Below are 20,940 nucleotides of genomic sequence, written 5' to 3' on the forward strand. Positions count from 1 at the left end.
ATCCTCAGAATAAGTCAGACTCAAGGGAGATTCCCCCACCCCCTTTCCCTTAGCACATTTGTCTAGACAGAACAGTTCGGAATGGATTAACCCTTACCATAACACTCAGCCCCACTAGCCAAGACAGTGACTTCTTCGGTATATGCAAAGTGAGCCACAGCATGGGGTCAGTCAAAGAGACAAAACAAGAATAAAGGAGGAACTACTTGGTGTTGCCCTGAAGTTGATTTAACCTGCCTTCTTTGAGTCACCATATTTTTCAGAGCTGGACAATTAGTGTGTCCTTGAGAATCCCACCAGCTACAAGACAGGCACCGGTCAGTCTGCACCAGTCTGTTGACGTGGATAAACTGTTGATGCAGCTGGCACCCTTCCAGCTAAGCAGAGTCCCCTCCCTTCATGGTCCCATGTTCCCAAGCCCCCCTGCTCCCTCTTGCTCCTCCTCCCCTACTGCCCCCTTCCTCCTCCCATACCACTCCCATTTGGGAAGGGATTGCCCTCCATTCCTTCCATGAGACTTTCCCTTTTTTGTAATTCATAAATATTCAAGTTTCTGTCTAGATTGCAAACTCCTTCATTCTTGGCACTTGCATGGGCCTTTCTCTTGTAATAAATTACTGCCCATATCTTATGCAGTTGTGATTTTTGGTTAACATTGGTGTAATTACAAACAGCACTGAATGTAGAGTTAGGAATCTGTGTTCCAATTTTGACTTACTATCTATGTGACTTTGAACAAGTCACCTCTAGTCTAGGCTCCAGTTCTTCTGTAAAGTAAGAAGGTTAGACCAGGTCAGCTCTAAAATACCTTTGTACTGTAAATCACATGATCTCCTTCCCTTCCTCCTCTTCCCCAAGTACAGAAGCTTTTGCCAAGGAGCAGAAGTCCCTTTCCGCCATTATACTCAAACTCTATTGTTAGTACCACAAAGGGATAGACCTGGGCAGCTAGGGTGAGCAGTGAATAGAGTGCTGGGCCTGGAGTCAGGAAAACTAATATTCCTGAGTTCGAATCTAGCCTCACACACTTTCTATCTGGACAACTCATTTAACTTTGCATCAGTTTCCTCATCTGTAAAATGAACTGAAGAAGGAAATAGCAATCCACTCCTGTATCTTTGCCAAGAAAACCCCAAATGTGGTCACAAAGAGTTGGACACAAGTGAAATGACTGAGCAACAAACAAAAGGGATAGACCTGAGAAGGACTTGGGTTCTATGGAGGAGACAAGGAGATTTTCAATCGAGGCTACCCTGAAGGATGAGGGCTATCCCTGGGCAAAGCTGTGGAAGTCAGCAGTAGAATCATCAATCTGGAATAGATGAACAAATTTGGGGATTTGCTTCAGAACCACTCCTTTCAGGAATCCAGGGCTGCCACCAACCACTTCAACAGAACCCCCACATTCTGCACTTGCCTCTCACACTCCCAGGGTCCTACTTTCTGCTGTAAATGGGTGGTAATGAATTAAATGATGCGACAAAACAAATGCATTTCAAATAAAAACATAATTTAAGTACCTACTATTTGCTTAGCTGTGGAATACAAAAACAGAACTGACATAATCCATAACCTTAAGGGAGGAGATGCTAGTGGTAGGGCCTGACCATGTACATTAAATATGACATGATTTGCATGGGATCTACTGTTACATATGCTGACTAGTGCAATGGAAACACTAATTAGACTTATACTTCTCAATGCATGTAATCAATCTTTAGAGTCAGAATGTGCAAACAGTATGAACATCATCTTCCTAGATCAGAGTAGCAACCTGAGTCATAGCAGTTCTGTTAAGATCCTTGTATACTGGACTCACAAGGTTCCCTCTCTTTCCAACTGAAGGCTGTGTCTCCCTCCTAGGTAGTCATCTGGTAAGTCTCCACCAATCAGTGCTGCCCTTGAATGATCATAAGCTGCTCAAGTCTCCAGTGGGAAGAAGTAAGAAATGCAGGAGCTAGTCCCACTTGTGACCTAGCAACAGGCTAATGGTAATGGTTTCCAACGTGTTTCATGTCATTCTAACTGTGGGTAATCCTAAATTGTTTACCACACAATTTGATTGGTTGTTTATTATATAAACGGTGCAGTTAGGTGGCACAGTGCATAGAGCACTGGGCCTGGAGTCAGGAGGACCTGAGTTCAAATCCAGCATCAGACACTAGCTGTGTGATCCCGGAAAAGTCAGCTTCAGTTTCCTTTCCTATAAAATGAAGATAATAATAGCACCTACATACCAGCATTGTTATGAGGTTCAAATAAGATAACATATACAAAACACTTTGTAAACCATGCTAAGTGACCTTATAATCTTTCTCCCTCCCCAGCTTAAAGGGCTGTAATTAGGAGTATTAGTATTATTAATGACATCGAGCATTAACCAAGCTAAAATTTATTTCAGTAGGAATGTATTGAACATCTACCTCATTCAGAACATTGTACTATGGGAAATAAAAATTAGTATGACCAGATCTTTGCCCCCCAAAAGATCATAGTCCAATTAGAGAAAAAGTACATATCAACATGAAACAAGACAATATAGATTTATAAATATATTTATAAATAAATATGTACATATCAATTATTTATAAGTATATTTATAAATGAACACATGTCAATAATTGTTTATAAATATTTATTAATAATTATTTATAAATAAATATACCTAAATGAGCAGTAACAGAAAGTCAGGAAAGAGTTGTTATCGTAATTGTTGTTTAATTGATTTCAGTGTCCAATTCTTTGGGACCCCTTTTTAGGGTATTCTTGGCAAAGATACTGTAGTGGCTTGCCATTTCCTTCTCCAACTTATTTTTACAGATGAGGAAACTGAGGCAAACAGGGTCTAGTAACTTGCCCAGGGTCACAGAGCTAGGCCAAATTTGAACTCAGGTCTTCTGGACTCCAGTCCCAGTACTCTATCCACTGTGCAATCACACAGATCTTAAGTGTCCCAGAAAATCAGTAAAGGGACCAAGGTCAATTAAAGTCATAATGAAGAAAGAACATAAGCAGGACTTTAAAGGGTGAATAAGATTTGGTTATTCCAGAAGAACTTCAAGGTATGATGTTCATGATGGAAATTTCAGACAACCAATAGGAGGCAGAGTTTTTTTTTTCAAAAGTCCTTTCAGCACCTCTTAAATTATGTCACTACCTCTTTCTAAGACTCACCTGCTTAAGGTGGGGCAGCAGAAAGAAGTCCTAGAATGGAGAAGGATTTCATCTTGTTCATTTCTCTCAAATTCCTCGTCCTATGTCCATTCATGCCTCGCCAAACCCCTACACTGGATTTCTCTCCCCACCCACCTCCTGCACTCTTACTTGGTTGCAGTTGAGTCTAAATTATTCTAGAGAAAGTCATGCAACGTAAGTCCACTACACATTTGTTATCTAATCTCACCAGGTCCTAAATTTCTCTAGGCAGTACTCTTACCAGTCATCTCTTTCTCCCCAATGCCCCCAAACCTTTGTTCCATACTGTGGGGTCCTGATTGGTGAAAGCCATAACAAGGCCACAGTGACCAGTATAAGACCTTATGGGTCTGGATGTCTACCCAACAGCATTGGCCTTGATGCCTGGGTTTCTGGGAATCAAGGCCAGTACTAAGCAATAAATCAAAACATTAGCTAAACCTCAGTGACATATAAAACAAAGCTCTATAGCTCCCCCTCCCTTTGTTTATTCCTATAATTACCATGGGGCTTTTTTGGGGTCTTTGCAGGAATCCAATTTTTCCTCTGTTTGTGTGTGTGTGTGTGTGTGTGTGTGTCTGTGTCTGTGTGTCTGTGTCTGTGTGTGTGTGTGTGTGTGTGTCTGTGTGTCTGTGGGGGGGTGATGTGGGGGAGTGGGGGGTGGGGGTGGGGATGGGTCTGTGGGTGGTGGTGGGTAGATGTGTATAAGTATCCACATGATTATTAAATTTCCTATATAATCATTCCGGAGCTCCCAACCTCTTTCCTCTGCATTAAACTCACCCTACTGTTTTAGGGAGGTACAGAGTTCCAAAGCCAGGGGAATTCTGGACCTTACAATTGATATAGTCGGAAGGATTCCGAAAGGGAGTAGGGGCTCAGCAAGGGGAAATCCCTGGATGGCCTTTGACCTTCATATGGGGTGGAATGGCCCATGTGCTGGACACATATAGGCCACCACATGATAACAGGGACGCCCTGAAAATTTGGAAAGGCCTAGAGACCCTCCTGGTGGAACTTTGGTCCATCAAGCTGGGTAAGGAAGGGAAAAGGGTGATGGTTGTTATGAGATGGCTCTTTCTCACAGCATTGAAGGAAGCCACCACGAGGTGGCCTTGACCTGGAAAGAGAAAACCAGAGAATAATGAAGTATGTAGAAACATACTTGCCAGTTAGTCAGGTTGAAGGGAGTCAAGCATGTGGACAAGAAGACAATAAGGCAATAAGGCAATAAGGCAGGGGACTCCTGGGAAGACAGCAATACTGGGGAGAATTCAGAGGATGGTATAGAAGATAGAGTTTCTTTTTCTTTCTCTCCCTCTCTCCCATCCTCCCAGACTGCAGCAGCCTCAGAGGGGTGGGTGGAAAAGAGAGAGAGAGAGAGAGAGAGAGAAAGAGAGAGAGGACGAAAAAAAAATATATTCAGTAAAGTGAAGATTATTTAAGATATGATTGGTAAAAGCAAGTAGAAGTAAGTAAGAGAAGCATCAGATCAGAATAGGAAAGAAACGACGTGATTTTTAAAGAAGATTTTATCAAAGTTGGCTAGAGGTATATGAATATAGAAAGAAAAGCAAGAAAGTTTAAGCATGTAGGAATGAGAGGAGCATGGGCAGAAAGTCATAATCTGTTTGCACAGACAGTGTGAACAGAGGATTTGAGAAGAAACAGTTTGGAAACTTTTGAAAGACAAAGTTGTTGATCTGTTTGTGTTTCTTCCATCTGTGCTTATATGCCTCTCTGTGTCTTATTATGTAATTTACATTTTTAGAAAGATTTTGTTCTCTTCCTTCACATTTCTGAAACTGTGGTCAGGTTCTTTCTATCACCCCACCATCCCACCTCTGGAATGACCGGTTTATTGTTTTACAGCCAGAGAAGAAAGTCATTTCACTGATTATAGAGACACAGGTTTGAGGGCTGGGTCAGTGAAAGTTTCAAAATTTTCACTCTGTTATTGGACTGGCACTTAACCCTTCCCTGGCTCATGAAAAAGGGGAAAGTTGTTTGTATGTGTGTGTGTACTGGGACATAACCAAAAGGTAATGGAATTCATTCTGGTCACACTTCAAGTGAAATGTGTCTCTCCTAATTTGATGTTTAAGATTAGTCAGAATTTATTATGTTATTTGGCATTAAGACAAACTGGGAAAATGCATGGATCTGAAATTTGTTAACTAGGTGACCTTAAGCAAGTTACTTCACGTCTATATGCCTCAGTTTACTTCACATGATTGCAAAGTGCTTAACACAATACCTGGCAAAGGGCAGACACTATAAATGTTAACTGTTATTATTATTTCCTTAATTGGGTGTAATTGCTTCATACTTGATAACTTTATATAGGATTTTAGATATTATCAGTATACAATGCCAATGGTGATGAGATGCCTGACTTTCTGTATAAGGTAATTTGGAAATGCATTCACTAGGATTGGAGTCACCTGATTGGTAATGGGTTTGTTTCAAATACATAACATTGTTTATGGTTTGTTATGTTTCTAAATTTTTTTATATTGTGACAAATCGAGAGAAAGAATTATAGTATGATAGGTAAATTAGTAAAAGAGTCACTTGAGTTTAAATTAACTACGTAGCTGGAAAAGTGAGGTTTCAATAAGTCATTGGATTTGTTTAACAATAATATGTGCTAAAATTATCAAAGGAAATGTTCAATGGAGTGAATATAGTTTGAATTGGGGTTGAAATGTAAGATTTGAGTAAAGGAAAGTTGTGAAGTCTGAGTAATTGGTTTGGAAGGTTTGGAAAGAGAAATAAAGGCTTGAGGGGAAAATGAAAGGTATAAGAAAGTTTGGGTTTTTAAACCATCAGAAACGTATATAAAAATGAACAGAAGGTTTAAGCATGTTAAGAGCATAAGAGCTGGTTAGACTTTGTTTAAACAGAAAGATTGAGCATGAAAATTTTGTAGCTTGATTTGAAAGTCAATATAGGAAAAATTATAAAGAGCTAGGAGTAAGTTGATAAGTAATAGGTTCTTTCTGAGATAGTAGAACCCAGATTTGGCTTGTCATCCAATTACCTGAATGTTCTTAGAGTATAAACTGAACAAGTAAAAGACAGTGTGAAAATGGTTTAAAACCAGTTATGCTATTTTATCAGCCTGCTAACCCTGTTTCATAGTGTTTTGTAACTGCCATTTAGGGAACTGTAGGTTTCCACCTTTGTCTGCAGTTAAGAGGAAGTTACATCTACAGCTATTTGGCTAACACTTATGAAACTTGTAAGATTGTTAACTAAATTATTCAGGGTTATTGTCATAATGTTAAAACCTAAAATTAGTCACTGAATGGCAGGGAATGAGGCAAAAGCCTTACCCAGATTGGTTCTGTCCATTCTGAGCAGTCCACGTTGGAGTAAGGGGAATGCAGCAGGTTCAGTCTCTTCTACCTTACATGAGGGAGGTTGTCAAAGAGCACAGTCTACAACAGCCCAAAGGGTGGATAGGGTGGGCAGACAGGGGTATCAGGTTCAGCCCTTTCTCTGGAGTCCCTGTCAATACCCCTTATTTTGTAAACTTGCCAGGTTCTTAGAAACCATCTGTGTGGGCAAGGTCATCAGCCCTGGGAAAGAGTTTATTTGGATTATAAAGTTCCTAAACAATGAATTTGGTTTACTGAAAATTTACCAGTGTGTGCATAATATAGAAATGATTTCTAATGATTGGGCTTAATACCAAGACAAATTTAAACTTGACAAGAAAAGAAAAACAAGTGAAGAACATTAAGTGAAATCTCTTGTATATGTTTGAGTCCTGGTAAACTTTTCTTACTCATTGCAACTCCATGAGAGGAAAAATATAACCAACTCTAAGCTGTGATTGGCGAAACTTGCTATTTGAGGTAAAAGTTCTTAGGACTGTAACTGATTTTGTTCTGAGGTTTGAATTCAGGTAGAGTTGTCTGATGGATCATTAAGTCAGTAATCCACCATTCAAGAGAAATGCCAGAAGCTACTCCGAAGGAATGTGACCCTAAACTGTTGTAGGTAGAAGTTTGCACCTGGGAAGAAGCTGAGAGGATGACCTTTGGTTCAGCCTAAGGTAGGATCCTTCTGGCTCAGTTTCCCCATTGTGTTCATTTTGAATGGGAATGTTTCCCACCTAGCTATTCCTGAGTCTGGCTACAAGGTAGAATTGTTACTGCATGGATGGTTGTCAACTGTGACTCTTACCTGAAGTCAAACAGAGATAAGGATGTTTTATCCTGCCACATTATTATCATTTTCCTGCTTTTTCCTGAATAGCAAATTTCTATAATCTGAGCAAGTGGTCAATAGAAGACACGGGCACAATGCAAGTATGTGAGATCTTGCTGTTTTCAATCTGAGCCATTCAGCCTAGAATTATAGTCCTTTCTATACCCTAAACAGCTTTGTAAATGAGTATCTGGCCTAGTCATCTACCTGTATATATATATATGTGTGTGTATGTATACATGTATATGTATATATATATACACATGTATGTGTGTGTATGTATGTATACATATATGTATGTGTGTCTATGTATGTGTGTATGTGTATGTATGAAATAAGGGCCTTAAATGTTTCAAAACTATGTAAGAATAATTGGGTATTGATGCAACTGTTTGTGGGATCTAGCTGTTATTCTATTAATTATTAAAAATAAATTAGAAACATCTTCAATTTAGTTTGAGGAACAGAATTTTAGTGTAATCAGTTTCTTAGAGGGATGTAACTTATGGAATATTTTGTGTTACATTAATGGAAAAGTCAATTTCATTCAAGTTTATTACTAATGTGGAAATAATACCTGTTTGTACTGTGTGTCCTGTGGAAGAAACATGTCTTATTATAACCAACTTATTTGATATGCACTGTTTTGAACTTAATTACTTAAGTATCTTTGCAAGTCTTTTATTATAATTGGAGTAAAGTCAGCCCCTTATAAGTAAATTCATTTGTGTAACTATTGAACCAAGGGTGAAAAGCCTTTACCTGCAAGAGTACTATTATATTTTCATGTATAGGATTGAATTCTCAATAGCATCTGATCCTCCTAAAGAAATTGGAATCAGAGGGGGCAGGTAGGTGGCACAGTGAATGAGCACTGGCCCTGAAATCAGGAGGACCTGAGTTCAAATCCGTCCTGAGACACATAACACTTATTAGGTGCGTGACCCTAGACAAGTCACTTAACCCCAATTGCCTAAAAAAAAAAAAAAAACACCACAAAGATACTCTAGTGGCTTACCATTTCAAAGCCCCTTCACCTGATCCTCTTCCCTTCTCTGGCTTTACTCCAGTCTCTAATGAAGGAGACACTTCTTCTCAACAAGATCAATCCTTACCTTTCCTTAATCCCATCTTAATCCCAATAGATGCAAGAGTGGCATCTATTGTATGTAGACTAGGTTAGTTTCCCTTTAAGTAGGCAGGGAGACAGACCATCCTTGGGATCTGGCTGGCCTGAGATAACTAAGGCTTGAATTATTGGTTTGGTTTCTTTGTCCCCAGCCTATCAAAAATTACTGCTCTAGAGGTTTTAGCAGAATTCCCATTGCCCTGCAGGGATGCCCTCCTAACCAATTGCTATGCTGAATATGGAGGTAGAAGAGAATCATATTTTATTTTAATTTAACCAGGAATTGTGTCCTTCGTAATCTTATTATCTGTAAAGTTGTTTTATTGTACTTTTATGGTCTACAGATGCTTTATTGCCTTCTAACTACAAGCCTAAATCTTATGGCTGACCTAAGTTATACCTGACCCAGAATATCAGGGGTTCCTTACAATGAAATCATGGTTAAATTCATTGCTGAAATCAGTTTAGGATGATCTGATAGAAGCAGAGCCCCAGATGATTGAATTGGCAGATTCAGGACCATTGTATCCTGTACCTATAATATTGTTAGATGAATACAAGCAGCCCTTTCTCAATGGGGTAAGAAGAAAGCTCCCACTGATCCCAAGAGCTTACAGGGAAAGCAAAAATATGGTATACTTAAGCATCCCTTGGATCTTAATAACCATTTTAGAAAAACCAGATCACCAACACAAAGAAAATAAATGTGTATATCATCCTTTAGGATCTAGCAATTAGAGGCAGGATGCAGGGAGGGAAGTAATTGGGAAAAAAAAAAAATATATATATATATATATATATATATATACTATGTGCCAGACACTGTGCTAAGTGCTTTATTTTCAGGGTCTGACAGAAGTCATATTTCAAGTTGAAGAAATTTCTGGGGCATGGTGAAGTACAAAGGAGTACAGCCCGGCAGACAAGGAAAGAGGACGCATTGCCCTACCCTCTCAAGTGCCTATTACTGTTTCTATTGTTAGATAATTTTAGAGAATAAAGGGAATTTTACTGTGACATGCAAAGAGTACTCTGTGTTTGTGTTTCTGACAGTATCAAATAATTACTATGAATGCCCAAAGTGTAAGTTTGTCTCTATCTTAGAAAAGAAGACGGAAAAAGTTGAAGAAATGCATTTTTTTTCTTTCAAGGTTACAGGAGAAATATCTTCCTTGAAAGAAAGTAAAAAGTGTTTTGCAGAACAAAGGAGGGAATTTAATGAGGCAAAAGAAACCCCCGGTATGTCCAATTTATTTATAGAATAAGATTCTGAAAGAGAAGGAAGGGAAGAAGGATCACTGAACATTGGAAGCTTCATAATGGACATGAAGCTCTTTACACAGAGGGAAGAGCCAGACCATTTCATGAAGAAGCAAATTTTTGTGTCCTAAGTAACAAAGATATTGACTCACTGGCACCCTCAGTAGAGAGATCATCCAGAAATGGTAAGATAAAGATTCAAGTAGCAGCAGATCCTAATTCTGCTCTGAATGGTACAGAGTTGGCTATTTGTCAATTAGATATTAAGAATAAAAATTATCTTCCTACAACATTTATCCAAGCCTTGATGGAGAGACCTAAGACTTGTCAAACATGATAACCACTACCCACTTTTGGTGTTTCAGGTGGAGACAAATTATACTGCTGAAAGAAACCTCGAAAGCATTGTTAGGGCTTATGAAATCCTATGCAGGAAAATGAAGATCTTAGTGATAAACATAATGTCCTCATTCCTCCTGCCAATTGAAGACAAGGGCTTTAAATGAGAATGGTGGATTTTGGAAGTGAACATCTGGCTAAAAAGATGTCAGAAAAGGGGAGTATGAGTTTTAGACATGGCTTAAAATATTGGAATGATAGACTCTAATGAGGACCCTTAAAACTATATTTAGACCACTGGTGTCCCCGGTGAGCAAGTCAAGCTAAGCTGTCAATCATCACCTCAATCAGAACATCTGTCTGAGCACAATGAAGAAATTAGATCCAGGGGCAGCTAGGTGGTGCAATGGATAGAGCACCAGCCCTGAAGTCAGGAGGACCTGAGTTCAAATCCGGCCTCAGACCAAACACTTGACACTTACTAACTGTGTGACCCTGGGCAAGTCACTTAACCCCAATTGCCTAAAAAAAAAGAAGAAGAAAAAAAAAGAAATTGGATCCTCCTCCAACCCCTTAACGTGGGTATAGCTTGCCAAACAATTCATTCCCCACCTCTCTTTAAAGAGATCCAGCTTTCCTTTCAAAACAAGCAAGCACACTGATTGCCTGTGGGAGCTAACTTACAAAGAAAAATAAACTCAGGAAAACTTCAAAAAGATTATGAGATTCCTTAACAGAAAATAAGAATTAGGGTTGATTACTCAGGGTTTTTAGATCAAGAAGTAAAATGTATCTCATGGACCTGCAGTTCATAATGATCTCAGACAAGCCCTCCATCTTCCTTAAACACACACAAAAAAATGGTGCCCATGTCCCAGGGTTCCTCAAAGACTCTAAGCTCACGCAAACCAGATCCAATCCTGGTACCCTGAGTCCAAGAGAGTTAATTTCTCTCTTTGGTTTGTTATACCTTCACTCCAGAATTTTAATCTGCAGAAATCTCCAAAATAAGACCTGGGTATAGCTCATATCTAAGTTTTCCCGAATATAAATAGTGGGGTCCCTAACCCCCATACTCATGGCAATAGTGGGGTTGGTAAGGGCCAGATCTTTTCCCCAACTAGATTTTTAGCTACTCCTCCTTGCTGCGTTTGACTCTGGAAGTCTAAAGGAGAGAAAGTGGGCCAAAAAGGGTTTGAACTATGTCTTCGTTCACTTTTATATGTAATGAGGGAAAAGTCAGCTCTTCTGACAAAAGTCCTTCCATTCTAACTCTCATAATCAATAGGAAGAGTTCCCTGTGTTCTGTCTTCAAGATACTAGAGTATATGTCTGCCTCGTTGAGAGTGCATGTCAGACAAAGGTCCATTCCCTATAATCTCACTAAGTTGACTAAGGGGAATCTCAACAAATTGATAAAGGATCCCCCTTATCAATCTCTCCCCACAAAAATAAAAAATATTAAGCACTTCAATTGAGGATTATGGAGCCCCACTGCTCTTCTGTGTCTCAGAATTTTGCCCTGACACCTCCAGGCTAGAAGTATAATTCTCCTTAGCACCCTAGAAGTAGCCATTCATTATCCTCCCACTTTCCTGCCTGTGTAAATGAAGGGATCACAAGTCACTAAAGCCTTCTCCAATTCCACCACGTGCTTCACATGTTGACCTATGCCTATCAATCCTGGAACCACCAGCCAAAGGTAGGCCCAAGCCAGCCAAGAGAGAATGTTCCCATGGCAGAGCCCAAGGACATTGCTACCCCCACCAGCAAAACCCAGAAAAGCTTTAGTTCACTGTATCCAATCCTGAGTTTTTCAGAAAGCATTGGAGATTCCCTACAGCTCAGCTCCACCACTGGCCCTTTCCCTTCCAAATGAAAGTGGCTCCCTCCCAAGGGGCCAAACCTGGAGGACTCCCCATACTTCAGCGCCTCCCCAGAAACCAAGCCTGTCCTAAATCCTCCCACTGCTCAGCCCCTCTTCCTCCATCCTACTGAAACTTGGGCTTTAAAACTAAGAACAATAGGATCTCACACCTCTCATAGTGCTTCCCATGTACCCTCTTTCATAAAACAGAGGAAATTTTTCACCTCTCTCTAAAGATGAAAGGATTTCCTGCTTTTCCGTCTCCTGCCTCCAAATGGACTACAAGAAGGAATCAGGTTGATTGGTGTTTTTCCCACCCCAAGCCAAAGGAAAGCTTCCCACCTTGTATACCACCTGTAGTAGCAATTCCATATAACTGAAAAGTCAAAGCAACACTATTTCTCATTGTGAACTGGAAGCAATCTAAATGTACAACAAGGTAATAGTTAAATAAATCATGCTACATTCATGTGTGGCCCAGGGGACCTTTGTCTCAGGCATAACTGCCACCTTTTGAATCTCTCTGAACCAGGAAGGTTTTAAAGTAGGGGTTAAACTGAACAGATGCTGGAGTAACCTTCAACTGGAAATGAGATTGTTCCAAAATGAGATTTGAACCTCTCTGTGGAAGGCAGGATAAATTCTGATTTGGACTTCTAAAGGGGTAAAATGAAAAAGGATGGGAGCCAAGAGGGAAGGGGTGCCAAGGAGGAGGACCATGTAGAAAGAAGCCGCCTCGATCACTGGAGTGACTTGAGGACTGTGAAACTTCTATGAATGCTACAACCTATTGGTAACAGGATTTTACTGAGCCAGTTTCTAACCTGCCCTGGGAATGCTCAGAGCCACACAAAGCAGGCCTAAAGAAAGGAGTGCCAGTAATCAAGTAGTGGTTGCTTAATCAATTTCAAAGTGAGGAATGCTCTTTAAGCTAAAGTAAAAGCACGGCTTATCTACATAAATCACAGGTGGGGAAGGAAGGGGGAAGGCAGATTACAAACAGTCATTTCCCGGGGTCTGAGTGGTTTCACACAACAAACTCACAAATCTCGCAATATAATAATTCTTTGATTATTTCAAATTTGGGCAAGGGGTGACCACCCCCAAGGCACAGAACCAGAATTCTGTAGTGGGAACAGGTTCTACAATCTTTGATTCGCTTCACTAAGTTCCAGGCACTGTGCTAGGAGGTAGAGATACAAAAAAAAACAAAAAAGGGAGGAGTTAACTATCTCCATCATGTCCCTAACCCCAGCTTCTGACACTAGACACTTTGAGGAACTTGGGTGAGATCTAGGACTCTCTCTCTTGGTTGAGCTAAATGACCTCACTCCTGATGAGAGAGTTTCTTTACTCTGTATTGTCTGGTGTGGATTCTTCTAAGTAAACTTTCTCTGATTTCTGTTTGCCATCTGTTTGGATAAATGGATGTCTTTGCTAGGGTATGTTCATTCTAGAACTGACATTTAGTAGAAAGAGAGTCAAGCTTTGGATATGTAAACTCCTTCCCTGTTAAAGAAGAATGATCAGGAGTGTAGCTTAAACCTAAAAATTATTTCCCCCACTCTAAAAAATATTTAAGGGAGCGGATAGATATAATTCTAGCCCAGTACCCCCTTTCTCTAAGGAAAGGAGAGTGGTTAGCCCCTGGCCCTACGTCCTACTTCCCTTGTGGGGGAATCAGTCTCCCTTAGATAACAGTGGTGGAAGGAGACTTTAGATGAGGCCTACACAACCTGCAGACCGCAGGCTACTTACAGCTGGTGGGCTGCTTGCAGCACACCAAAGGATTTCAGGAAGCCCACGAAAAATGTAGAGGAAAACATCCTCTACATTTTTCGCAGACAGCCAGAAAGCTTTTGGCCACTTACAGCCACGGGTTGTGCAGGCCTGCTCTAGAGATAGGGATTCTTCCCTCTCTGCAAGTCACATCTGGATAGATGCATGTGGACATACATAGTCTGCATGGACAAAGCAACAACCCACATATACCCCACATACCACTTACATCTAGATGTTGTGCACTGAGCTCATCTGAACTCCTTAACTAAATTTGTGCCTATGTGACAATACAAATGAGACACATCAAAGCATCAATAATCCTAGTGAATGTAATGGGATATTATGATGCAACTATGATCTACAAATATGAGGAATATAAAGAAAGACTTTTAAAAACAATGAGAAGTGGAAAAAAGCAAAACTAGAACAGAATGCCCATTTCCTAGGATCCCGTAAGAGTGGAAGTGGAATGTCAGGGCAAATAATCCTGATGGAGATAGAGTGAGTAAGACAAAGTGCTCCCTGTGTGAACAAGTGAAAGGTTATGGCCAAGCCTAGCTCTTTCCACTTGTGCTTCAAAGTAAGAAATGTACCAGATTAAAACAATTTTTTTAAACCTATAGTAAAAAGAGAAGAATGAAAATAAATTTCATCAAGGTAATCCCCATAGAAAATTTAAATTTAAAAATAGCGAAGACTGCAAAATCAGTCTCATATCCTTCCTAGTCCCACTCATATGCCCAACCCACTTCAGACTCCCTGCTTGGACTACTGGTTACATTGCCCACTAAGGCGGGAAAAAAAAACCACCCTCTTAAAACTATCTACAGGTGTGGGGTGAGGGACAGTTAAAAATCAACTAAAGACTTCATCAACCCCCCTGTGCATCAAAATCAGTGACTCTCCACTAATTACCACCATTATCTCCAAACCCCATGTTCTGAATGTTCCTTGGTTAGTGGTGGTTGTGGGGGGAGGAGGCACTATTCAGTCAAAGAAAGATAAAAACACATTGCCAGGAGGAGAAAAATCACTTCCCACCTGCAATTAGTTTTAATCTTTTGTAGCCCCTATAATCACTACTCCCAAATGAATCATATTCAGTGACTCCCAGCTAACCACCAACACCAAAGATGCCACACAGAGCACTCATCACAGTGGCTTCCTGGTTTAGAGAGGTGGCCTCAAGGGCTAAGTGAACAAAAAAAAATCTGGCAGCAGAGAAAGGGGACAACCAAAAAAGGCCTTCAGCAATTGTCCTGAGTCCTTTACATTTAGGGACTCCTCTCTGAGCACCTACACCCCAGGCCCCACATAGAGGTTTCTTCACCTTGGACTCCTGACTCAGACAGGTGACTTCAGTGGCACCTGAGCCCCCAACAAAAAAAAAAAAGCCCTAGACAGTAACTGCAGTTGGTACAGACATTCACCCAAGACTTTCACTAGTCAATTCTAGCAGAGTCTTCCTCAATAACAAACTCAGAATCCTTCAGCCCTTGGAGAATGGAAGAAGTTCAGGAGTTAAGCCTCCAAAGGGCAGGATTGAGGGACAACAGAGTAACTGAAGAAGTGACCAATATAGAATATTTCTATACAATATAGAATTATTCTAAGTTAAGAGAGTATGAAGGTGAACTTCCAGAAAACAATAATTCTGCAATACTCACATAAAAAGATTATGGAATTGCCATAAGGAGTTTGAGTGGTTGGAATGCTCAATAAGAGAATTAAAAAAAGAGATAAAAAGTGTAATGGAAAGCCATAGTGTAATGGTAGAAATTCTAACAAAAGAAAGAAACAAAACTCAAAAATTCTGTGATACTGGAAGACGTCTCAGAGCAAAGGAAGGAAGGAAGGAAGGAAAGAAAAGAAAAGAAAAGTCCCTCTTTCTAACTTCCTTTTTCTATTGAAAGCACCACCGTGCTTCCAGGCATCTAGGTTCTCAATTTTGGAGTCATTCTTGTCTCCTCACTCTCTTTCATCCCCCATATCCAATCAGTTGCAAAGTCTTATTAATCTAACTTCTGTAATATCTCTTACGTCTGTCTCTTTTTCTTCACTCAAATGAACATCACCACATTTCAAGCCCTCATTACCACTTAAATGAGTTCCTGAAGTAGCATTATGGGTATGAGAAATGGGTCAAAAAGAAAAAAAATTATTGTTATGGAGCAGACCCATAGGATGAGACCCCGAGTCTTGGAGGAAGGAGGGGACTGCTCTGCAGGTTGCACTAGTTCTTTTTTTTTGAAACTACAGACCCACACCCTCCCAACAGAACTAGCCAACTAGAACTGAATTGACTCTCAGTTGAGGGTGGGGAAAGGAGTTAAGAATTTCATTTGGAATTCTCAATCAGCTCTGTGGACTCATGGGGAGGATTCTATTTATGAATCTGAGCCAATTCTCAAAGATGGTGCACAAACACAGACACAACAATGGACTTCTCCCTAAGAATGTAGACCTTAATGTAGCTACCAAGACACAAGCCCACTAGATAACAGCTCTGAACTCCTAGCCAGAATAGAGAAAATGGAAAACCCCAAGAAAGGCTGTGAGCCCAGGACAAAATTCAGAAAGTCCCCAAGCACCCAGGCCATGTGAGCTCACTAACATCAGATTTCCTGCTTAGAGTTCACTTAATTCCATCCTTCTGAGGTCATCTGACACTTGCTCTTCATTTAATTCTCATTTCTAAACCTGGGGGCAGGGAGAAACACGTGGTAACTTTGTGTTAGCAGCTCTATGACTGAAGGCATAAAGGTGCTAGGTAGGGAAGGTGACCCTGCCAAATACTACAATATTGACATGGTAGAACACACAGCCAAGAGCTCAGGTCCCAGTCCTTACCCTCAGCTCGCCTGAGTCTACTGCCTGCCTAGGGGACAATGCCACCTCCCACTGAGCTGTGTCCTCAGTCCTTCTTGGAAGAGAGCAGTTAGTTAGACCCTACTTGACTTGCTCTGTAATTGAGAATCCAACCTTGCATAGGAGCTACATAGATTGTAGGGATTACCAGGTTTCTCCCATAGAGTGAGAAAAATGCAGCTCTTTCATTTAATGCTTGAGATCAAAGTTTTAGGAAGAAAGATTTCAACTCAGTGAAAATGTACTATTTTGCCCTCAGTAAAGACAAGAATTTCTAAAGAAAATTTAAAGTTTCAGAAAATGAGCCTACCCTAGCTTATGGAGAACCTCTGGGGTTCCATGGGATCTCAGTCCCATGTACAGTAACTTGGCCTCTGAGCTCTCCAGGAACGTTTCATTTATGAGTTTATTGGATCTTATTGTTATGTTTCCTTTCAGTCCTTCTTGTTCTCTCAAGGCCATCTTTAATCCTAGTTGTGACCTCCTCTCTACTTTATCTCCTGTAGACGCTAGGATATTTCAGGAAGCAGAAGCACTCCCCTCTCCCTGAACCTGTTATTTCATTCATTTAGGGAATTCCCAGTAAGAAAACTCTCTTTACCAATACATATTGGCAGCTGTTGTCAACTCACAGTCTTTGAGAGTTGCTTGGGACAGTGTTTAAATGACTTTTTCAAGGTCATATTTGAGCCAATACATATCAGAGTGGGGTACTTGAGCCCAGATCTTCCAACCTTGGAGGTTGGCTGGCTATCCACTGCCAGGCCAAGACTGTTGTGTTGAAAATCTCTGAGGAGAAGGAGTCCTGGGCCGCCCAGCCACCCTAACAGCAGAAAGCCCTCAGTGTCATCAGAGAATTGCCCTGGTGACAGTGCCAGCAGGACCAGGGAGCTCGTAGACATTTTTCCTGCCTTGAAGGATCACCTGGCTTCCCCCAATCTACTCTTCCATGTAACGGGCCCTCTCAATATTGCCACACAGCCAGGGTAAACTGCTAACTTCCCAGAAAGTTCTTATGGAGCCTCTACAATCATTTGTACTGTTCAGCTTCATTCAGTGTGATACCAGATGATCCAGCAGGGGGAGCCTGTGAAGTACCAGTGTATCCGTGTGAGGGAGCTCTCAGATCAGGATGGGGAATATGGCAAGAGCTTCTCCCCTTGTTTCTACCTTCCACCTTGCATCTGACCTCTTCTCTCTACTCACAAAGCACAAAGCCACCATCTTGGTTAAGGCCCTCACTACCTCTCATCTAGATTATTGTAGCACCCTCCCGGTTAGTCTCCCTATCCCAAGTCTCTCCCCACTCCAGTCCATCCTACACACTGCTGCCAACGTGGTTTTCCTCATTCATAGATATGACCATGTCACATATGACTCCGATACTACCTTCAGTGCCTCCCTATTGCTTCTAGAATACAATACCAATTCCTTTGTTTAGCTTTTAACTTCAGCTCACAATCTTGCCCAAATATTCCTTTCTAACTCATCACACACACACACACACACACACACACACTCAGTAATGCAGCCAAATTAATTTCTCTCTTCCTCATACAATATTCCATCATCCATCTTCATGCCCTTGCAATGCCCTTTCTCCATGTCAGGAAGACCCCCACCTCCTCACCAGTGCTTTCTATCCAAAGCCTTTATTGATCCCCCTCAAATGCCAGTGCCCTTCCTCCCTAACTACCTTATAATTATTTTGTATTGATTTGCATTGATTCTCTTTATTAACTGAGTCTCCATGTACTTGTATATGCACTTGTCTTCCCCATTAGAAAATAAGATCCTTAGAAATAAGGATTCTATGGTTCACTATATTTGTATCCTTACATATAGTATGTAGTTATTAAATTCTTGTTGATTGATTGATAATATCATAGAATCATAGAGATAGAGCTGCAAGGGACTCCAGAGGACATCTATTCCAACAGCCTCATTTTATAAATGAGAAAATTGAGGCTCAGGGAGCCACCATAACTTACCCAAGGTCACACAAGTAGTATGAGAGGCTGACCTTGAACCCAAGTCCTCTAACTTCAGAGACACTCTCCTTTGGACTGTACCACACTGGCTTTCCCACCTGAATTCTTCATTATATGTAACTGGCCCCTGCTAATCACCCCCATTCAATCTATGACAGCCTTCTGGTCCAGTTTTCCTCAGACAGTCCTGGCCTAGCCTCCTGTGAGTTCCAGTCATATATATGTATGTATGTATGTATGTATACGTAGGTGTGTGTTATGTATACACACACGTATGTGTATGTAGGTAGGTATATGTATATGTGTGTGAGTGTAAATATATATATATATACACACACACACACACACACACACATATATATGTTCAAACCCTTATGTTTCCTGACCTCTGTACCACTTTCCCCAAGAGAAGCCCTTCACTTAGACTTGATGGACCTACCTTCAACTCCTGAGTTATGTGGTACAGTTCAAAAGGTTTCCTAACGGGAAGCAGTCCTCCCAAAAACCCTCCCCAAAATAACTCCTTTTCTTTCTACCTGGAACCACCCAGAGAATGGCCAGGAGGACAGACACTGTGTTTGAAAAACAGAATATGCACCAGCTACTAAAATCAGTAGATGAATGGGGGTCTGACCTAAATTCAACATTTACTAAGTATCAATTACTTACAAGGCCACATGCTAGGCAGTAGGGATACAAAGGTGAATTAAGACATGTTCCCTGCCTTCAGAGAACACACTGTTCAGTCAAGTGTCTTATTAGATATCGTTTGAAGCAACCAAAGGTCAAGGGTAATAATGAAAAAAGAGAGAAAGAACTTAGTACTTAAGATCTCAAAAGCTACCTCAAAACTGCAATCATTAAAACAACTGGTTTTCATGCATACCCTTTGACCAAGCAGTACCACTACTAGGTCTGTAGCCCAAAGAGATAAAAAAACAAAAAGGAAAAAGACGCATATGTACAAAAAATACTTATAGTGTCTCTTTTTATGTTGGTAAAGTATTGGAAATTGTTGGGACATCCATCCATTGGGGAATGGCTGAACAAGCTGTATGTAATTGTAATGGAACACTATTGTGCTATAAGAAATGACAAGCAGGATGCTCTCAGAAAAACCTGGAAAGACTTACATGAACTGATGCAAAGTGAAATGAACAGAATCAGGAGAATATTATATACAGTAACGGCAATATTGTATGATGATCAACTTTGAATGACTTAGCTACTCTCAGCAATATAATGATCCAAGATAATTCTGAAGGATTTATGAAAAATGCTGTCCATCTCCAGAGAAAAAAACTGATGGAGTCTGAATGCAGATCAAAACATACTTTTTTCTTTACTTTATTTTTCTTGAGGTTTCTTTTTGTCTGTGTTTTCTTTCACAACATGACTAACATGGTAATATATTTTGCATGACTGCACATGTATAACATATGTCAAGTTGCTTGCTTTCTCAAACGAAGGGAAAAGGAAGCAGAGTACTTGAAACTCAAAAGGTGTTTTAAAAGGAATATTAAAAATTGTTTTTACATGTAATTGGTGAAAAATAAAATATTGACATTTTAAAAACTGGTTTTAATCATGCAGCAAGATAACCTACAAGTGGATACATGACCTAGATATAAAAGATCACAGCATAAATAAATTAGAGAAGCAAGGAAGAAATTACCTTTCTGATCTATGAAAGGAGAAGAGTTTGTGACTAACAAGTGACACAGAGGATAATAAAAGATGAAGTGAACAATTTTGATTATGTAAAATTTTAAAGTTTTTGCACAACAAATCTAAAGCAAGGATTAGAAGGGAAATTAGAAGGGAAGCAGGCAACTGGGAAAAAATATTTGCAATAAGTTCTCTGATAAAGATCTCATTTCCAAGATATATAAGGGATTAATTCAATTTTATAAAACCAACAACCACATTCCAATAGATAGTCAAAGAATATGAACTGCATTCAAGGGAAAAAAAATCCACACTATCAACAATCATATGAGAAAGATGTTGTAAATCACTAATAATTTGGAAAATGCAAATTAAAACAATTTTGAGTTTCTACCCAATATTCATCAGACTAAGATGACAAAAGAGGAAAATGACAAATGTTGGAGGGGTGGAGGGAAAATAGACCCATTAGTGCCCTGTTGTAGAGTTGTGAATTGGTTCAGTTCTTGAAAGCATTTTGCAACTGTGCCCAGAAATTTACCAAATTGTGCATAACTGTTGATCCAGATATACCCCTCAAAAATCAAAGAAAGAAGAATATTTATAATCGGTCTTTTCATGGA

The sequence above is a fragment of the Vombatus ursinus genome, unplaced genomic scaffold (genome assembly GCF_900497805.2).
Source record: "Vombatus ursinus unplaced genomic scaffold, bare-nosed wombat genome assembly UNPS02014852.1, whole genome shotgun sequence".
NCBI lineage: Eukaryota > Metazoa > Chordata > Mammalia > Diprotodontia > Vombatidae > Vombatus > Vombatus ursinus.